Below are 22391 nucleotides of genomic sequence, written 5' to 3' on the forward strand. Positions count from 1 at the left end.
TAATAACAAAACAATTAACCTTCGAACTGAGCTAAGACCTATGATTTTTGAGAAAATCAAATCATCAATCTGTCATTAGCACTGGAAGCTCCTGAGAATAAACAGCCCCTTCATCAAGATGGCAAGTCACTCAACTTTTTAGGACAAATTAGGACCCCAAAGTAAATGTGTAGGGATAGTAAGAAATTTACAAACTTCTCTGAAGAAAAAACAAAGCATCAAAGTTTATAACATTTTTTTCAATGATCTTTTACTAAAAGGATGAAGGAAACAGAAGGATCCCTTGAATAAAGAGATACCAACTTTGCATTTTACTCATCACTTCAACTATCCTTCCTGTATCAGATGACACCTGGGTTTAAATGGAAAGGCCAGTTTTTCTTCTTAGGATTGCCCCCTCTGATAGCCACCTCCACCGCATCTCCAGGAACCCAGCAACTCATAAAGCAGGTGGATTCATATCATAAAGCAGGTGGATTCATTCATACCCTCTGGATGCTTCCCAGGTTGCTACAAAACCCACATGAGAGCTTTACCTCTGAGTCACAGCAAAAGTGTACAGAGCTCATAACAGTGACTCTCAGTCCTATTTGCACACTGGTGTCAATTGGGGAGTTAAAAAAATATGCACGCACACACACACACACACAGATACATACTTGTATATATTATGTCTGGGCCCCACCCTAGATCAATTCAGTCAGAAACACTAGGGATGGTTCTCAATAATATATTACTGATAGTTCTTGCTAAAGAGCAACCAGGGTTGAAAACTATTAGCTAGACCCTTGCTTCCCTAAGTGTGATCTGTGGACCAGCAGCATCTTGTGGGAACTCATAGAAATGCAGAATCTCAGGCTCCCCCCCGTCCCCCCCCCCCCCTCCCCCAAGATGAATGAATTGGAGTCTGCCATGTAATGCCATTCCTAGTGATGCACGTGCAATTTCAAGTGTGAGAAGCACTGGCCTGGAAGAGTCAGCCAAGTGGGCAAGCTCTAAATAAGACTTATTGATGAGATGAATCAATCCCTCACCTTAAAGATCTCACTTTGGCCTGGCTGTATACATGTACTAGGTGTAAAGTAATTCCTCAGGAACTGTCAGGACAGCTCCCTACATACTGGACAGAAGGCTAGAGGCCAGTGCTACCACGGTCTGGAGCAGGGCACTGGCTTGATGTGTAACTGTCACAAGGAGATCACAGATACACCCTATTCATGAGAACCGATGAGTCTAGAGCAGTGGTCGGCAAACTCATTAGTCAACAGAGCCAAATATCAACAGTACAACGATTGAAATTTCTTTTGAGAGCCAAATTTTTTAAACTTAAACTATATAGGTAGGTACATTGTTATTAACTTAATTAGGGTACTCCTAAGGCTTAGGAAGAGCCACACTCAAGGGGCCAAAGAGCCGCATGTGGCTCGCGAGCCGCAGTTTGCCAACCACGGGTCTAGGGAAGCAGGAAATGGGCCCAGAAAAAAGTACAAAAGAAACTTTAAGTATACCTGTAATTATTGATGTTTTTAAAAATCTGAAGTTAGATTAAAAAAAACAACAGTTTTTTCTGAGGTCTTAAATATTTCTCTCATCCACACAACAGCCATTTTTCTTTTACGTGTACAAAATCTCTAGTCAAAGGCCAATATAACAAGATGTCTAACGTTGGTATATATGTAATTCTAATATTCTTTCTTGCTAATCAATTTTGCTAAGAATTGCCTCACAGAAAATGAGGGAACTATGAAAACTGCTAGTGATCCCAGGTGCAAAACCGAAATGCTGTTATTGACGAACATCTGGTAGACCACAGCTAGGAGCACCAGGGCCAAAACTGGAGGTGAAAGAACTTGAGGGCAATCTGAGGGTGCAGCTGATTTAGTCCCAAGAAGCAACAATAAAGACAAAGACATAGAATAATGTTATTAAATTCAAATTTACTTGAACTTGAGCTTTAAAATTGCTCCATCAGAAATTCAAGACAAGGTCATCAATTAATGTAGCTTCTGAAAAATAGAAGGAAACAAATATTGGCTCTCGGCACAGCCATTCTCATTAGTCATGGTCACCCCAATGACCTCTGCCTCTCTCTCCTCCTACTCTTCTGACCCCAAAGAGACCATTATTAGTTCAGAATTGAAAGGCAGAGAAGATCTGACTTGAAGCAGAAGCATGAGAGAGGCTAGGAAGAATACAAGAAACATTTAATAGCAGAAACTAACCACTGGGCTAGTAGCTAGCCCTACCTATACATCAGAAGCAGCTGGGGTTCTTTTAAAAAATTACTGATTCCTTTGGGGACCTAATGAAAACAAAGTTAAGTCAGAATCTTGGGATGGAGGAAATCATCTGAATTTTTAAAAAGCATATATTAAAAGTTAAAAATGTTGTTTCTAAGTTAGAATCCTCCTCACAACTGTGATTCTAGCCCTCACTCTGTCTCAGAATCATCCGAGGGCTGGAATCACAGTTCTGAGGAAGGATCCTCACTTTTTAAAGCTCTGGATCCATTCAAAATTATTCCCTAATCCAGCGGTCACCAACCTTTCGGACCTCACGGACAACCAGTGGTCAGCGGACCACCGGTTGGGAACCGCTGCTCCAAAGGTTTCCTTAGACCACTGCCCTAATCCACTTTTTAGCACTGCATTACTTTTTTTTCTCATTCATTTTACTTTTATCAACATGACCCATGAAAATTATTTAAAAACTCAAACAGTACTACCAGGCTTAAAATGAAAACAGAGCAGTAACCCACATCACCTCTCCACTCACCCCCAAACCCACTTCCCAAAGGCAAACTACTTAAAAAAACATTTAGCTATCTCATTTGATATTTAATTATAAATTCCTAAATAATATATTACTGGTAGTTCTTGATTTATTACTTTCCAACTTTAATTTTATAACTCATATAACTGCTGATACCCTGTTATGCACCAGCTTATTCTCTTCCAGTCGCCGCACATAGTTATATCACCATTTTTTTCCAGCCTCTCCTGCAGTCACAAATGGTCAGGGTTGATATTCAGTCTGTATGTTCCAGTGCTGTTGTACTAGTTGTTATTAAAATACGTCCACACTGGCTAGTAAATGGCTACTGTTCAAGCTGCTCTCAAACCCTCCTAGGGGCCCTTTTCTATCCCTATTTGCCATAATATGGCAAACAAAGGGCTAATGTCTGAGACAGCAAGGAGCTTCCAGAGCACTCTTTTCTTTTTTAAAATTAATTAATTAAATTAATTTTTATTTTTCAATTACAGTTTACACTCAATACTATTCTGTATTTATTTCAGATATACAGCAAAGTGGTTAGAAAGTCATGTACTTTACAGAGTGGTCTACCAATGCTTCAAGGATCCACCTGGCCCCCTATTATTAACTACTAGAGGCCTGGTGCATGAAATTCATGCACTGGGGGGAGGGTCCCTCAGCCCGCCCTGTGCCCTCTCACAGTCCAGGAACACTCGGGGGATGTCTGACTGACAGCTTAGGCCTGCTCCCCAATGGAGAGGCTCCCACCACTGCTGCTGCACTCACCAGCTGTGAGCACGGCTCAGGGCTTCTGGCTGAGTCGCACTCCCCCTGTGGGAGTGCACTGAATACCTGGGGGCAACTCCTGTGTTGAGTGTCTGCCCCCTAGCGGTCAGCGCGCGTTGTTCCACCATTCAGTCGATTTGCATATTAGCCTTTTATTATATAGGATACTAGAAGCTTGATGCACGAAATTCGTGCATGAGGGGGCGGTTCCCTCAGCCCGTCTTGCACCCTCTAGCAATCCGGGACTGCTGGCTCCTAACTGCTCGCTTACCTGCCTGCCTGATCACCCCTAACCACTTGTCTGCCTGCCTGATGCTCCTAATTGCTTGCCTGCCTGCCTGATGCCCCTAACTGCTCGCCTGCCTGCCTGATTGCCCCTAACCACTCTGCCTGCCTACCTGATCACCCCTAACCACCTCTTCCTCAGCCCCCGCCACCACGGCTTCATCCAGAAGGATGTCCAGAATGACGTCCGGAAGGTTGTCCAGCTGTCCAGTCTAATAAGCATATTACACTTTTATTATTATAGGTCCCTTGTGCTGTAATCTACAACTCTGTGACTGTTCTGTAGCTACCAATCTATACTACTTAATCCCTTTACTTTTTTCAACCAGCCCACTCACAGTCTGTCCTCTGTATCTATGAGTCAGTTTCTGTTTGCTTGTTTATGTTGTTCTTTAGATTCCACACATAAATGAAATCTTATGGTATTTGCCTTTCTCTGACTTCTTTTACTCAGCATAATACCCTTTAGGCCCATCCATGCTGTTACAAAAGATTTCCTTCTTTTTTATGGCTGAGTCGTATTCCATTGTGCATATGTACCCGAACACTCCTGCTCTATAGCGGACCTGTGTTAGGACTGGTCAGTGTCTGGGTTACCATTTGTTGAACATTTTGAATATCGTCCCTAAGTGTGGCCTTATGGTTACATTTTTGCCACTGGAATATGAGTGAAAGTGACGTGTACCACTTACAGGCATGGGCCTTAAACCTTTGCCCCTTATTGTTCTATCCTCATCTTATGAGCTGGAACATAGACATGTTACCACCAGGTTTTAACCAAGCAGATCAGGACAGTGTCTCAGAGGATGGCAGAGCAGCGAGATGGAAGGAATCTGGGTTCCATGGAGTCTCTATTATAGCAGCTTAGTCCACTACTGTAGTACAGTAGTAATTTATACTATGACCCATGTACATATTATCTGTGAATCCAACCTCATTCTATATGTCTTTTCTTGTGCTATTGTTTTTCTAGAGTTTATAATCATCCTTTTTTAATTTACTAGGTTTTCTGGAACAATAATTTATCCCAAATGCTCACGAGGAACTGGAAAGCCCCTCTGAAGACTATTTTGCACTTGGTCAAATGGATCAGATTGTCAATCAGTTTTGTTTTTGTTTTCATCTGGAAACTCCTGGCGGATCTTCCCCTATTCTGATCTGGACTGGCTTCTCTCTAGGACTGCTGCGCTACCATCATCTTGAAATTTCTGTTTGCTGTCATCCTAAAATTCTCTTTCGCTTTTTTCCTATGTTTGACTCCCTGTTTCCAGAATCAAACTTATTATTCTTTCTTGGTTTATGCCCACATTTTGGTAAAATATACCATTTGGTGGTTTCCTGTAAAATGATGAATAAAGATAAATTTTGAGACCTTTCATGCCCTCAAACTGTCTTGTTTTTATCTTCCAATTGATAATTTGTGTTGAAAATTCTAGGTTGCAAATGATTTCCCTTGGGATTCTGAAGGAATTAATCCATTGTCCTCAGGTTCCAGTGTTAAGAAATCTGGTACCATTTCAATTTCCAATATTTTTGCATGTGATCTGGAGTTTCCATCTTCCCCCTACCCCTGACAGGATTTAGGATATTCCCATTTACCTTGTATCTTGAAATTTTGCAATGGTATATCTTATAGATTGGTGGTGTGGATCTTTTGTCATTCTCCTAGCTATTTTGTGAATCCTTTTAACCTACAAATGTATGTCCTCCAATTGTAGGAAAATTCTTGCATTACTTCTTTGGTAATTGCATCTACTTTTCCCTGTAGTTTTTTTTTCAGGAAGTCTTATTAGTATGATATACTCCTTGCTAAACTGATAATCTAATTCTATTGTTTTCTCGCCTCTTTCTTTTTGCTTTTATTTCTACTTTATTTTCTGGTCCTTCCAATGATTTTTTTTGTCATGTTACTTTTAATTTCCCAGACTGTTATTCTCTCATTACTTTTTTACAGCCCTGTCTTATTGCATTAATTACATGCAGGTTGCTTTTGATTTTCACTTTTATTCTTCTCCTTGCAGTCTGTTTCCTCCATGATTTTTTTTTTCTCATTTGTTCTGATATCTGTCTTTTTAAAAAATGGAATGCTTTCTTTAAATGTCTCATATTCTTTGGCTATCTATTTGTATTTAAGGGTAAGACACTAAAAAACTCTTTGCAAGTTCCATGTTCATGGAATAGAATGAGTAGAGTTGTTGATTAGCGGGCTCACTATAGGAAGAATGGGTAGTAAGTCAGTTTTGTTATTGTGTCAGTATCTACAGGACTTTTCTCTAGAGTCTTCATTTTATTCAGAGAGGAATCCTTTAATATCCTGCCTGGGTAGGTAATTACTTAGCTATCCTAAGATCAGGATGGGTGAAAAGAGCATAGGGTCTCACTGTTTGGTATACATATAAGTTCATTAAGTTCCTGTTTTCAGTTGAGCATTTCACCCATTCTCTCTTTGTTGCTTGGTATCCCTAAATGAATGGGATACCGTTCATATACTTCAGTTTCTCCAGAGAAAAAATGTCCCATCTCTGGCAAGGACTTCACCTTCATATGCGATGGGGAAAGTTAACTGAGGGTGCGGTTCCACTTACAGACTTTCAATCAATTCCTTATTGTCAGCTTTATGCCCCACTTCAAAGCCTCTAACTCCAGAGCCTTTCTTAGATGGGGGGGGTGGGGGGGTGGGAAATAAACTGGCTGTGTCTTCCCAGTATCCACTCCCACCCTCCTTCTTTAAGGGCACTTAAGTATCAACGTTCTTTACTACACTAAGTCAGCTGCCCCAGGTCTCTTTGCTTTGCATCCTTCAAAAATTGGTTGGCACCTCCCATCTGCTGTTGCCTCTTCTCAGATTCACCACTTCTATAGTGGTGTTTCGGGATGGACTGACAGTAAACACATGTTCAGTCCACCAAATTCTAATCTAAAGTCCCTATAACTAAATCTTACAACCACAGAAACTGCCCCAAAAGATGAGCCTTCGCCAAGTTTTTAAACATGCGTAATTTTTCTGTTTTTACAGACACACCAGGTTAGCTAAAGTACTTTCCCAATTATTTCAATGTTTATCATTTTCTTTTTTAATATAAAACACGTATCAGGAAAACCTTTTTCTGGGTGCCCCCAAAGACTTTTGATTTACTAACCCTTTCAGTTTTAAAAGATGGTAGAATTTAGAACATTAGATTATAAATAAACAAAGAAAATACAGATTTTCATGCAATAAAGCTGTTTTCCTTGACTCTTTTCTTTCCACTTCATATCTAGTCTGTGGTGGTCTGTGCTGAAAGGTATTTGCCTTGATAGTGCTCAAGTACTTTCCAGGAAGGCGTCTGACTCCTGCACAAAGTCATCATCAATATTGGAGTTTTAGCTGTTTTGCTTCCAAGAATAGGCAAAGGAGAGATGATCAGAACATTTAAAAAATAATTAAGCACGAGGCCTTTTCTCATACCCAAAGAATCACAACTTTTCCGCTCCCATCCAGAGGATACAAAAGTGAAGACTCTTAGCCTGAAGATTTTGATCTTGAAGGCTGAAAAATCCAGGACTTGTCCTAAACACCAAATTCATAGTTATAAAAACAAGAAATAACTACAGAGTAAAAGTAAGAAAACCCCCCCGAATATTATACCTTTGCTCTAATTCCACTCAAAAGCACATATTCTGGCTACTACTCATGACCTCCCTGAGAAGAAAACCATGTATCTAACAAAGAAAAGCGATTCCTAAGGGGAGGGGGAGATTAAAATGTTATATTTCTTAAGCTGGGTGGGTAGTTACATGGATGTTCACTTTTTAATAATTCACTGAACTGCACATTTACATTTTCTTTTTTTTTTCTTTTTTTTTTAATATTTTATTGATTTTTTACAGAGAGGAAGGGAGAAGGATAGAGAGTTAGAAACATCGATGAGAGAGAAACATCGACCAGCTGCCTCCTGCACACCCCCTACTGGGGATGTGCCCGCAACCCAGGTACATGCCCTTGACCGGAATCGAACCTGGGACCCTTCAGTCCCCAGGCTGACGCTCTATCCACTGAGCCAAACCGGTTTCGGCTACATTTACATTTTTGAAGTTATATATTTGTCACATTTTACAATAAAAAGACAAAATATTTCTTAAAATATATTTTTATTGATTTCAGAAAGGAAGGGAGAGGGAGAGAGAGATCAATGATGATCGGCCTCCTGCACGCCCCACACTGAGGGGATTAAGCCCACAACCTGGACATGTGCCGTGACTGGGAATCGAACCGTGACCCCCCAGTTCATAGGGTGATGCTCAACCACTGAGCAACACTGGCCAGGCAATTAAAAAGACTTTGAACAGTTAACAGAAATAAATGAAAAGGCAGAAATTTCATTTGTTGTGAAAACACAGGGCTTTCAACTCACTTAGCCATAATTATTAGACATAATGACCGAGGTAAAAGGAGAAAAGTCACCCTGATTTACCCTTAAGTGTCTGAACAAGAGTCCCACCAAACTTCAATAGTCATCTTAGTTGTTTTATTTGAAACACTTTAATTAAAAGAGTTCTTAAACTCCATAGTTTACCTTGCATCCCTGAAGGTAATATTGATACCTCTGCATAAGACTATTTATTTGCAAAGAGCTTTCACAACGAATACCTGGGAAATAGAACAGGTATTATTTTCTCCCATGCTGCAGATGAGGAAACGAAGGCACTGAATAGTTATTAGTAAGGTCACTAATAGTGACAGAATCAGGACTGGTTCCAAGCGTCCCATGTCCAATAAGGGCTCCTTAAATATTTTATGAGGAGAAAGAACTTTCAAGTTCTGAATTCAACAACACAATATCAAAGCTGGTGATTTCTATGACATATGTGTGTCTCCTGACATTCCCTGGAAGGAAGGGAAGATTCACTGGGTATGACTATGAAAGCTGAGTCATGAACTAACCATTCTGAGTCATTACCCTCATTTCTAGTTAAAATAAAAATTCACCTGCTGTTTCAGAAGTTTGCTTAACTCAAATGCAAACAGGAAGCTTAGGGAGTGGTCACTAACTTTATATTTCAGGGGAACAATTGCCTCTTTCCCCTCGCACAGTTTCCAAAGGAGGCACATTCCCGATCCACTCCTGTCTGCTTGCCCTACACCATCTCCTTCCCCATGAGGTGGAGCAGTTTGTTTGGTTGGTGTGTGACAGCCATGGCTCTGTTTCTCAGTTCTCAAATGGATGGAGTTTTTCTATCAAATATACTAGCCATGAGAGCTGTTTGGCCTCAATCTTTCTCTGTACCTGGACAGTGAAAGGCAGAAACCTGGGGATTTCTGCTCCGAAGACTCAAACTTCCCATCAAGTAGAATCGAAGACTAGACTAGGCTGTAGATGGTGCATGAGATTATTTTGGGCTTCACACCAAGCTATGCTTTCTGATCTAACCTTCATCAATAATAAAGTTAACATTTTGTCTATTGGCTGAGTTCTTATCTGTTCCTTGACTGGTGAGGAAGAACTGGTGCTTTTCATGGGTCCTCCTCAGAAATGCCATCACCTGCCTTTGGTTGGCAGTCTGAACACATGGACTGGATTCCTCCACTCCCCTCGGTGGAGTTCCAGGACCACAAACAATGGCGTGGGCAAGCTGCATGGCGAGGAAGCTTTCTAAGACTCTGTGCAGTGGGCACCTTAATTACTTCTACTGTCCTACAGAGGAATACGAAACTGTGGTTCAGATTCCTCCCAGAAACAGCTCTGCCACGTTTCTGTAATCTGGGTAAGTTGCAATCTTTCCAGAAAGTCTTTAAAAGATGTTAGCTTCCTCATCTTTTCAATGAAGGAAAAACTTCCCTATTTTTAAGGTACTTTCCACTCTATGGTCTAAAAGCTCAGAAAGGCTTTACTAATAAATGTATTCCAGCATGTTTAAAAGACACTAACATTGATATATAATCATTTTAACACCTTGGCCTCATAGATCCTGAGGATCAATGACCTTCTTCCTCATGCCTTTGTCACTTCACCATCCTCAAATTCAGCCACACTTAGAATTTACATAATTGCTCATAACTGATCCCTCCATGAGGATAAGATACTCTGAAAGTTTTCTGTGGGTAAGATACTCATACCCTTTGCCACTAGCCTCAGAATCATCCCTCTACACTCCCATTTCTCTCTTTTCCTTGTTCTTGAGAAACCAGCCATTCACTACACATTCTAATCTCACATCTCCTGCTCATTCTCCCAGACCATCAACATTCTGGTTTCACTTGCCTTCTTACTTACCGGAGCACCCATATGGAGTTCGCAGTCTCCATGATACTCACACCATCTCCATGTCCAACTTTTTGAGTATTGCTGGAGAAAGCCATACATACAGGGAAGACCCCCTCTATCAAGGCTAAGGCCTTTTAGCAACTTGTCAGGCCCTCATCACCTTTGGGTCCCTATCACTTATAAATCCACAGCTATTCTAAACCCTTCCCACTCTCCTCCACCTCCCAACTTTACCTCTCACTCCCAACTTATGTTCAGCAAATCAACTAGTCCACTCTATTATTTTTTTTTTTCCCAAGAGAAAGGAACCAACCCACTTCAAAAGGCAGCCTCCATCCCTCCCAGCTTCCAACTTTCCTCTCTAAATCTGTTTCTCTTTGCCTTCATTTAACCTCTTTTTCTTTCCAGGCCACATCTGTTTTTTCATGAGTAATTACTTTATCTGTGTCATGACCAGGGTCATCAAATAATTTATTATTCAAAAAGGGGTCTTCTGTTAGAATAAAAATGGACATTATTTCTCCAAATATTACCACATAATTAAACTGGGATAACAGGTGTGAACCGAGACTGCTGGGCAATCCGGATGTCTGGCCACCCTATCTTGCTCCTGTCCTTCCTACTTGCGGAGGGCCTGGTACATGAATTACCTCCCCACTCCTTCTCTTGGTCTTCAGTTCCTTCCTCTCCACTGACAGATACAACATTCTCGAGACTCACTATAGTTTTGGTTTTTAAGAAAGTTTTCATTGCCTGAAGTCACTGTCCTCTCAGATTTTCACAGTCCAATCATAGCTTATACAGACTCCCCCGGACTCCCCCCGTTTCCTTCCCATTCAGGCACTCCTCAGGTACCAGCTGACTTTTGTCTCCACTGGCCCATTGACCCTGACCTCAAAGGTGATTGTCAATGGTCTCATTGACAAATCTAATGACTTCTTCCCAGTCTTCAATCTCAGCCCCTCTACCCTATCAGCCTCCTCCAAATTCTCCTTTCTCACCTTTTTTTTTTTTAACCCAATCTCTTCCTTGCTTTCCTCTCGTTTCTTTCTTCTCAGCATCCTATCAGCCTCTGTCTGTCTCCCCCTCTAGATATACAAACAGTGGATATCGAAGGTCCTATGCTGGTCTTTTATTCTTCCCCTCACACTCTGAACCAGGGGAGCTTCACCATCCCTCTTCATAAGGATGTCCTTCACTCTTCCTCTTTTTTTTTTTTTTTTTTAAATCCTCATCCGAAGATATATTTTTCTATTGGTTTTCAGACAGAGTGGAAGGGCGGGAGGAGATGAAATGGGGGAGGGGTGGAGGGAGAGAAACACTGATGTGAGAAGAGACACATCAACTGGTTGTCTCTCGCACGTGTCCCGACTAGAGCTGGGGATTGAACCTGAAACCAAGGTACATGCCCCTGACCGAGAATCAAAACAGAGACCCTTCTGTCCATGGGCTGATGCTCTATCCACAGAGAAAAACCAGCCAGGGCTCTTCCATCCATCTGGACTGTCCATAGACACAAAACGTTAACATACCCAAATTCAAACTTATAATCGCATTAATTATACAAACATTGCTGACTGCACACTATTTGCGGTGCCTTCACTAGTGGCCCTTCCCATTTCAATTCCTGCCATCTCCATCCAAAGTTACTCTTATGTTTCAGTCTTTGACTTCTCCCTCATCCAATTTGTCAACAAGTCCTCTTGCATTTACCTGTACAGTGTCACACCCAAGCCACCTGACCCCCACCCTAATTTAGATTCTCACTGCTTTTATTCTGGAGACTATTTTAATAGCTTCCTAACTGGGACCACCCATTGCTCCTCCGATGCAGATTAATCTTCTCAAAGCACAGCTTTAATTACATTGTTCCCTCCACTTCAAATACCTTTGATGGTTAGCTACTGCCTACTGAACAGGCTCCTTCGCCCAGCATTCAAGGTGTTCACAATATGGTCCTAACCCTGCCATGTAGCCTTCTGTCCCACTATCCTGTCCCCAGGTTTTTGTCCCTCCATTTCTGGATATCCTTCAAGTCTTAATACAGGCTGATCCTTACATCACTGCCAGTTGAAGTCCTACCAATTCCTTACGGCTTTGCTCAAGATTCCGTAATTAAGTCTTCTCCAATTTTTCCTTCTCTGAAATCACAAAGCATTTTTGCTATGCCACTCTACCAGTTCTTTCATGTAATTCAGCTTTTGGTTTCCTTTCTTATGCTCCCTACAAGCCTCTCACAGAAAGGGTACCCATGACTTATTAAACTGTACACTCCTTATACTGCCTTGTATGTAAGCTGGGAGGTTGAAATATTAAGTTAACTTTGTATCCATTATATAGCACATAAAATAATGAAAATGTACTTAATATCACCAAAACTAATTATGCTAAATTCTTAGGAATGCCTAGAAACTAACTATTTTTGTAGTTACTCTTCTTAGATCAATATAAATCAATTTATTTAAACTAAAATGACAGGAAAGTTGTGCATTCTTATTGGTTTCTTAACTATAGAGATGGACAAAATCTTAGAGATCATTTAATTCCCACCCCCTCATCTCAACCACCAATTCTCTAGGTAAGAAAACTGAAGCTTTGAGAGTTTAAGCTATTCCCAGGATCACATAAGTCAGAAATCGTAATTATAGCTGTTACCATTCATCAAGGGCCCAGTGTACACCAGGCACTTTACCTACGTTATCCCACTCTTATAACAATCCTTCAGGGTAAGTGGTATTACATCCATCCTCTTTCGAGATGAGAGAATGCTCAGAAAAGTTAGGTAACTCGCTAGAGAGAGCCAGCCCTGTCTGATAGGGCCAGAGCTGAGCTTCAAGCCCAATTCTATCTGGCTATAAAGTTTAGACTTTTCTAATTAAACACTGTGGCAGAGCAACACCTACCAGGTGTCTTTCCTACTGTTTCTCCACCAGCGAGTGATTATGCTAAGCAAGCACACACACTTGTACGTTGTAAACCATTTTATTTGAAATCCTGGAGGCATGAAAACTCCATAGTAGCTTCATTGCTATAAAAGTTCTAAGGCTAGCCCTGACCGGTTTGGCTCAGTGGATAGAGTGTTGGCCTGCGGACTCAAGGGTCCTGGGTTCTATTCCAGTGAAGGGCATGTACTTTGGTTGCGGGCACATCCCCAGTGGGGGGTGTGCAGGAGGCAGCTGACCGATGTTTCTCTCTCATCGATGTTTCTAACTCTATCCCTCTCTCTTCCTCTCTGTAAAAAATCAATAAAATATATTTAAAGAAAAAAAGTTCTAAGGCTAATTACTGCCAACATTGTGACTCTGTCAGAAAACCTCTTCAACTTGGAAAAGATACATGTTTTCAATTCTTAAGTATACTTTCCATTTTAAACACACTGTTTGTCCTACCACATTAAACAAGTATTCCTTGAGCCCCTAGATGTCCAAGACACATGGGAGGGTACAAAGTTGAATAATATATAGTTCTATTCTCTGAGAGTTCATAATCAATTTATTTAAACTAAAATGACAGGAAAGTTGTGCATTCTTATTGGTTTCTTAACTATACCATTAGTTCTATCAACTAATGGTAGAAATCACTCCTCCTCCACCTATGGGAGCTCTGGCTGATTCAGGGACAATCCTTGGTTCTCATCTCCACCCTGCATCTTGGGCAAGTCATCTCACTGTGTCTTCGTTTCCTCAGAAAGCAGCTGGTAAAAAGCAATGACTTGTGCCAAGCAATTTCAAGGTCTTTTTCAGCTTTACATTTCTATTATCTCTGGGCTCACTCTTGAGATTATGCTTCTGTAAGTGACCACAGCCACTGTTAAGGGAAGGGAACTGCTGGATGCCCAACCTTCTTTAGAAGTGACTTTGGAAGTACTGAGTTCTAAAAATACTGCTACAAGATTAAGGTAGACTGATATGCTTCCCAAGTTTAGTATGTATCACAAAATCAGGTTTACTCAAGTTTACCCTCTAAGGAAGTAGTATTAAGCATTACAGTCAAATAATTCTCCCGTTATATCATTGGCTTATTATTATGGCTTTAAGTCTTTACAATCCACTTAAGATGTTTGAAATATAATGTTAAATAACCTCTATCTAGTCTTCTGTGGAGTTAAGTTAGCGACATCAACAACAAAGCAGAGTTAAGAGCTCTGCAGAGATGTAAATCCTGTATTCGTTTAGTTAAATTAGTACTTCATAAGTTCTACCTGCTATGGACCTCCCCAAACTGCAGCTAAATTTGGGGTTGGTGCACAATCAGTGGGAAGAGGAGACTATAGAAATATCAATACTTTAAATACTAGTGGAAACATACACTACTGTGAGAACTTGACTTTGCAGATTTCATTTCAATATCCTCACTTTTTTTCAACTAGCACATATAATATTTTTAATCATCATCACTGACTTATCCAGTAACACACTTTCTTCTTGACAAGGCTCCACATGCCTTCTCTTTCTTCAGACTCAGCATCTTAGGAGGTGATGTGCAAAACCCATCTTGTGCTGTAAGTTAACACAGCACAAAGGAGGAAACCAATCAATCAAAAAAATTGGATGAAAAAAAGTTAGAGCGGTACCCTCTTAGAGCCTGACGCAGAAAGTCACTGAATTTCAACTGTCAAAGATATTTCTACCAAGAAATCAGGAAAAAAGAACTCATTTATTCACTAATCAACAAATACTAAGCGCCTAACATGTGCCATGCACAGTGCTTGGTGGTAGTCATGGCAATGAACAGAACAGGCGAAGAGATTCCTGGCAGAGTGGAGCTCACGTTCTAATGCAAAGAAACGGGATTTAAAGAACAACTCTAAATAAAATCATTTCATATGGCGATGAAATACTATGGAGAAAAGGAAATAAAGCTACTTAAGGTGATCAAGAGGGCCTTGCTAAGTAAAGTCCTAAGTGATGAGAAATTTTTATTCTTAATCTCACAGGGGTGGGTTGGGATGGGGATGAGTCTTTAGTCTTTCAGGGAGGTCACAATGATCAAGTTTCATGTTAATGGAAAACTTTTAGGATTTGGCTATTAATACCCCCACCCACCCACCCTAAAAAAAAAACCCCACAAAAAAACCCAAAACACACACACAAACTCCCACCTAAATCTTTAAGTAGGACTTCTCTACTTAGGAGCCACTTACTTTTCTTTTAACAGCCACTACCTTTAAAGTTGCTAATTATTTTAGAGGTACGTAAGTAGAGGCAATGACTAGAAGGATTCTCTCAGAGCCCACTACCTCATTTGATACTCTCCAAATACTGAATGAGACAGGTCCCAGCCCCGCAGCGAATCAGCGCTCCTCCGCCGACTCATTAATTCAGCCAGGTGGAGTCTTTGTAACCCTTCCAGGAACGTGGAACAAGCCTTGGGAAATCTGGGCACCTTAACACCCCCAAAGTTTCCCCAAATCGTGAACGGGGCGAAAGAATAAACCCGCTCCGCTTTTGCAGGAACTCTGCCCCGCCCCTCCAGGCGCCGCCGCTGCAGTAGGGCCGCTGTCCGCGGGTCAGAGGCACGCGACGGGTACGCGCGCCTGTACATTCCCCGCATGAATCATCGGCGCTGGGTCCGCGGGGCGATGATTCATGCACCGCTCCGGAGCTCGCGGCCACACGTCCCCAGCGTCCTGTGACGGCCGCACACGCAGCTTCCTTCATATTAAATACACGTTTCGAAGTGCAAACGCCCGGAGCCAGCAACGTGTAGACCCAGGCCGGGCGACCGAGAGAAAAGGCGCCTTTCGGCCGCTGCCCGAGTTCCCGGGTCTGGGAGGAGAGCGGGCAGGTCCTTGCGCCCCTTTGGGCCCCCCCCACCCCGCGCCGCAGGGGGCGCGGAGGGCGCACAGGTGGGTCCCCTCCCGGCTGCCTCCGCCCCTCCTGCCACGCGCGGCAGGCCGACGCTCCTCGCCAACGCGCTCCCGCTCGCCCCTTTCCTCTCCGTGACATCTTATATAATAACTCGAGCGGATCAGAACGGAAGCAACGCGCGCTGCCGGGCCCGTCCCCCTGCGGGACCAGATGCTGGCGCCCCCGGCCCCCGGCCCCCCGCACGAAGCGCCCGGGAGCGCGGCTTCCCGGCGGGGGAAGAACCGGAGCGGCGACTCGGCGGGTCCCTCCTCGGAGAAGGCGCTGCTGCTGTGGCCGGTCCCCGTCAGGAAGCCGCGAGCGTCACCAACTGCGTCAGCTTCTTCAAACACATTTCATGGTCTCCCTCCAGCCCGGGAGCCGGCCGCTCCGGTGGCGGGGCCGCGGCCGCGGCTGGAAGGAAGCCCTCCGAGAGGAGAAAGTTCCTCGGGGCCCTCCCTCCGCCCGCCCCGCGCCCGGTCCCGCCGCGCCGCCCGCCGGCCCGCACCAATGTCAGGTTGGGCAACTTGTGACCCCCGGGAGCCGGGCCGCCCCCTCCTGCCCGCCGGGCTCGCCCGGAGCCGGGGCCTCCGGACCCAGCGGGAAACAGCGACGTCAGAAACTTCCCCGGGCCGCGCCGGGCGGAACAGCCGCCGGCTCCCCGCGCATCGCCCTTACCTCGCTCTCCAGAGGCCACGATCCGGGCGGGCGGCGCGGGGCGCGTGGTGCGCGAGCGAGCGCGCGCGTGGGGCGGTAGGTGAGGGAGCCCGCGCCGGCGGGGGCGGGGCGGGGCGGCGGGGGTGCGAGCCGCGCGGGGCGGGGGCTGGGCCGGCCCGGCGGGCGGGCGGGCGCGAGGAGCGGAGCGGAGCGGAGCGGGCGGCGGGCGCAGGGCGAGCGCGGAGGGGGCGGAGGAGTTGCCGCGGGTTTGTTTACGCATTGCTGCCCGGCTCGGGGCACAGTCCGCACAACCTGATTGGACGCAAACTGGGGCACAGCCTCTCGCCGCCGGCCGCCCGGCCTCCTCGAGCAGCCGCCGCGCAGCTCCGGGAGCGCCCTGCTGGGCTCGGCCCCCGGCGGCGCCCGGGCCTGGAGGGGACGAGCGGCGGCGGCAGTGGAGCCACACGTTTGCCCAGAGCTTGCAGTTGCCCACCTGTAGTGGCCGATGGGCAGGGAGAAATTAGAAACTTCCGACGCTGGAGACTTCGTAGCCTCTCACCGCAGAAGGGGCACCCCCACCCCCAAACGGAGGAAACGTGCCCTTGAATGGATGGAAAGGCAGCTCAAATGTTGATATGCCCTTTGGGCGATGGTCACGCCGAGGCTTCCCGTGTAAGCCATCCCTGGGGGATGCAGTTCCTTCCCTCGTCTCCAGCATCTCTGCTTGCAATCCGCCTCCCCCACCCCCCAGCATTCAAAGTTGCCACCCCCCAAGTGACCTTGCCTCATTGGTGCTCAAGACCCTCCGATGACTTCAAGCCCCAATCCTTTAGTCTCAGAGTCCCCACGGCTGAGCCTCTCCCTTGCCGTCTCCTCTCTACTGCCCAACCAGCACCCCGATAAGCCTGGTCTTCAGACACCTCATCAGATGCCTCTGACCTTCCACAAATGATTTTGATCCCACTCTATTCTCTGCCAGGAAATGGAAAACCCCAGGGCTCCCTCCACCTGTCAAAGGCTCATACACTCACCATGTCTAAGAAGTGCAGCCTCCCCGACCTCCCCCACCCCCACCCCAACACACACACACACACACACACACACACACACACACCTTCACCCGCAGAATGCCCCTGTGGCTGGCATCAATTGGCTTGAAGGTCAGGCGTGTGCCCACTCTGTGCCCCCACTGTCCGTGGGTCCTGAAACACAGGAGCCCGGTTTTGACAGGGCTCTGAAGATGAGAGAGATGAACGCTGCAAGAATGCAATTGTCTGAATGTCTGCAGTTCTGCTGGGACTAGAAAAACTCCAGTCTATCAAGAGGGTCTCCTGATAGAGGGTTCACGAACCTCATTTTGCAAAAAGCAAACACTTTAAAAAACTGAGAATGCCCTCCATTTCTTCTATGTCTCTGTGTCTCCCCATCACATTTAGCTATGTACCCTCTGTACACATAGTGGGCACTTAATAACCTGGGAGGAATAAAACTGAGATGTTCTTTAAGTTAAGGCTCAAATGATGAAAGTGAATATACGTAGTAAATCGGGAAGGAATAGACAGGCGTGGCCATGAACCCAGTCATTTTATAGATAATTTCTAGGCTCGGAGTCCCTCAACTCTGACAGTGTCACTGTCCAATCAGACACTGGAGAAGTGGACCCTGACCCGTCCTGACTTGGGATGGCTGATTCCTTTCTTTCATGACATGCTACTTCCACTGGGAAAGTTGTCTTTGAACTCTGAGGGTGAATCCAAATGAGAGTAAAGTTTTCTTGCCCAGACAATTCAATAGTGACTTAGCTACACAGGAGTTGAAAGAACTGGAAGTGTAACCAGGGTAAGGCGAGGCAATCCTGAGGTTAGCAAGTACTGGATTCATCTCTTCCCCTAGGGCTGGAGGGACAAGGGAAGGAGGCTGCTAGAACCATGAAGGGCTTGTCCAATGGGAGTTGGAGCTTGGGAGGAAATGCATCTACTACTGGGGCTGCCTCCCAAAGCTGAGTGGGAGAAATCCCCTGACTTCTTCCAACCCTCCAGGGCCACCCAGTGGTAGAAAGCAGGAGAAGCCAATGGACAAGATGCCAGAAGGCAGGGTCAACCTCTCAAACAGAGGTGAGCAGGAAAAGGAGAATGGGTCTGAGAGAGCAGTAGCAAGTGACTAGTCCTCCCAGCGTGGGTGCTGCACCTGGTTAACTCTGGGACTCTTTTCTCAGAGCCTACAGGGGCAACACAAACTTTTTATTTTCCTCTTTGCCCTTTTGCTTCCATTTATCCATCTATTCTCTTCTCTACCGTGTATCCTCATCTCTAACATGATGCCCGTATATTTCCCTTTTCTCTCTTACTGTCCTATCTCTGGGTCTCATTTTTCTCTTTGTGCGCACATGTAATGCTCCTGACCTCCTTTCCCCATTGAGTCTCTTCTCACCTCTGCTTGTCCTACCCCTTCCTGGGCAGGATGGCAGCCTTCTTCAGCTGACAGAGATGAGAGGCTCCTATGGGAGGCAATGGGATTCAGAACTATCATATTGTCCCTCTAAACCAGTGATGGCGAACCTATGACACGCGTGTCAGAGGTGACAAGCAAACTCATTTTTTTTGGTTGATCTTTCTTTGTTAAATGGCATTTAAATATATAAAATAAATATCAAAAATATAAGTCTTTGTTTTACTATGGTTGCAAATATCAAAAAATTTCTATATGTGACACGGCACCAGAGTTAAGTTAGGGTTTTTCAAAACGCTGGCACGCCGAGCTCAAAAGGTTTGCCATCACTGCTCTAAACACTGTGCTAGAGAGTTAACACATTATCTCATTTAACTTCCAACTCACACCTATTAACTGGGCACCACTGAATATAAATGTGATGGCTTTACTATTGCCCATCACAGAGAAGGCTTTGCTAGCATAGGTTGCCTTCAACTTCGCTGACAGGTCTCTGCCTTTCCTCATCTATGTGTCATCCTCCATTATTTCTCCACATCTTTTCCTTTCATTAGCACACATATTTCTCCCAAATCCCAACCCTCTAGAGCAGTGGTTCTCAATCTTCCTAATGCCGTGACCCTTTAATACAGTTCCTCATGTTGTGGTGATCCCCAATTTCATCGTTACAAATTGAACATAATTAAAGCATAGTGATTAATCACAAAAACAATATGTAAATATATGTGTTTTCCGATGGTCTTAGGCTACCCCTGTGAAAGGGTCATTCGACCCCCAAAGGGGTCGCGACCCACAGGTTGAGAACCGCTGCTGTAGAGTCTAATACATCTCCATTCTAAATCTCCAAAGATTGAGAATAGGTACTTGGAGGAGGTGGCATTTCAGCTGGCTTTTGAAAGATAGGTAGAATGTCAGTAAATGGAGGTTGAGGAAGGGCATTCTTCGTGGAACAGTGAATATTATGATCCAACTTAACTGAAACCCAAAAGACAGCTAGGAAATAAAGCCAGATTTCAGAAATTTGTTGTTAGGTCCCAGTTCTTTAAGACAAACTACTCAGAAACTAAGATTAACCCTAACTGTATTAAGTAGAGATGTCATTCATACTGTTAGAAGCATAGCATTTTAAAGCCAGAAAGACATTGTCTAGAGCACCCGTGGGCAAACTATGGCCCGCGAGCCGGATCCGGCCCGTTTGAAATGAATAAAACTAAAAAAAAAAAAAAAAAAGACCGTACCCTTTTATGTAATGATCTTTACTTTGAATTTATATTAGTTCACACAAACACTCCATCCATGCTTTTGTTCCGGCCCTCCGGTCCAGTTTAAGAACCCATTGTGGCCCTCAAAGTCAAAAAGTTTGCCCACCCCTGGACTAGACATTGTCTGGCCCAACTTGTCCATTTTTAAGTGAGGGAACTGAGGGCTAAAAGATAGGTAACTGGAGTATCACTGTAGTTAAACATGAGCACTAGAGTTTGAGTATCTGTATTCAAATCCCTGCTTTGACAAATGTTAGGCTATATGACCTCGAACTTATTTGTGTTTAAGTTTTCCCAGCTATAGAATATGAAAAAATGATAGAATCCACCTCAGCAGTTTGTGGAAATTAAATGTTTTTATGAGTAAAACGCATGGCCTGGTGCCTGGTGAATATTATTATGATTTCCCGTGGCTATTCAGCTAGTAAATACCAGAGCCAGAACTGGTCCTTCAAAATCTTGTCAGCCATAACTGAGTCATCCCCATTACTGGAAGCTATGTCTTAGGGTGCTTGTTGAAGGCCACCTGTGAAAATATGGTGCTCCTCCCATCTGCTGCTTAAAGTTCTCAGTAATCCTTCTGGCTCCCGTTCCTTACACTCCCTGCTGCCTCCTCTGCCACCTGGACTTGCAATCCTGCTGTGCAATCAGTTCTACACACTGTGACCTTCCAGAGAGAAGGGGGTCATGAAAAATTAGCAATGGACATGCATTCCACAGTCAACAATAGGGTTTACAAGTTCTGATACAGCCATGTTTTGCTAATTGAAATTTCAAAGGACCATTCCCATTTCAAAAAAATCAAGGAGCTAAAGGCATTCGAATCATCTGTCATTCCTCGGCCTCCAGAGTCAAAACCACCCGCTTCAGTTTTGGCAGTTTCTTAGAGGAATTCGCTGGGACCAAGAAAAAGCCTTTTTCTAATTGAGTGTCCAAGCCTTCAACAAACTTGTGATGGGAGAGAATCTTCATTGTCCCTCCACCTTTCCTTTCTGAGTCTCTGGTTTCACTTTTCAAAACTCCTCAGCACCATGATCTTCGTGCAGTCTCTCCTCTGGACTAGAAGCTGCTAGACCTTATCTCTAGAACCTAGCTTAGGATCGGGGCATAACAGGCACCCACATGTTATTGAGCCAACTGATATGAGCAATGCCACACATACCAAAAAATTCCCTCCTCCTCCCGCTCCAAATCCTTGTCTCCGCAGCAGACTGGCCTTCGCTAGTTGTCAGCCTGCTACACTAGTTCACCGGAAAGCATGACAACAGCTGAATGTGAAAGCAATGTGTACCTTATGATACAAACTATATTCAAAGGGGGTTATTTTAATGGTGTAAATCCAGGCAGTATTTTAAGAAGGTCAGGAAGACATTTTTGGGGCATCTGGACTCTCCTAACACCTTCACATTACACCACACAAACTGAAGCTTATCGCTCCTATAAATAAAGGCTATTTGATTTGCATTGTTACGATTTTACTTTAGATTTCTTAGGTTAATTTGTAGATGGCCTGTTTCTACATGTGGCTATATTAATAATCCTGCTCAAGTCACTTCTTAAAAGACAGTTTTATTTGTCCCAGTTTTCTCTTTTACTTCAAAGCCAGACTGATGACCCAATACCTTGATCACTCACTGACTCTTTTTCATTTACATCCTCTATTTCATTTACATGTTTCCTCTAACAGTGGTCGGCAAACTCATTAGTCAACAGAGCCCAATATCAATAGTACTTATTCAAAATAGACTCGCCCAGGCCGAAAACCGACTTCTGTGCATGGGCCAAGAAGTTTCAATGGCACTGTATGCGCGCCCGCATGTGGTGTTTTGTGGAAGAGCCACACTCAAGGGGCCAAAGAGCTGCATGTGGCTCTCGAGCCGCAGTTTGCCGACCACGGCTCTAGGAAGCTGGAAGGAATCCAAAGGACTAATTGTAGATTGACTCCTCATTTGATAAAAGAGAAAACTGAGGCACAGAGATGTCAGTGGCAGAACCCTGAGTTCCCAACGCTCTCATCCCATGCTCTGTCCTCCTAAAGGTGAACTTCCCATCACCAGCTGCCCTCCTGCCTGCCCCACTTTTGCCCATCACCACTATCCTTTGTGCCC

The 22391-nt window shown here is 44.3% G+C and overlaps 1 protein-coding gene across 3 annotated transcripts in view; it reads right to left on the reverse strand.

Moving 5' to 3' along the window:
- The window catches only part of PCGF5 (polycomb group ring finger 5), a 111948-nt gene extending 95316 nt beyond the window's left edge, over positions 1-16632 (reverse strand). For all 3 annotated transcript variants that reach the window (XM_070432722.1, XM_070432721.1, XM_070432719.1), the window contains exon 1: positions 16595-16632. The gene's annotated coding sequence lies outside the window, so the exon portion shown is untranslated. The remainder of the gene's footprint in view (positions 1-16594) is intronic.
- Between the last annotated feature and the right edge of the window lie 5759 nt (positions 16633-22391).

The sequence above is a fragment of the Myotis yumanensis genome, unplaced genomic scaffold, assembly GCF_028538775.1.
Source record: "Myotis yumanensis isolate MYYU_CA2020_CCGP unplaced genomic scaffold, mMyoYum1.0.hap1 SCAF_13, whole genome shotgun sequence".
NCBI lineage: Eukaryota > Metazoa > Chordata > Mammalia > Chiroptera > Vespertilionidae > Myotis > Myotis yumanensis.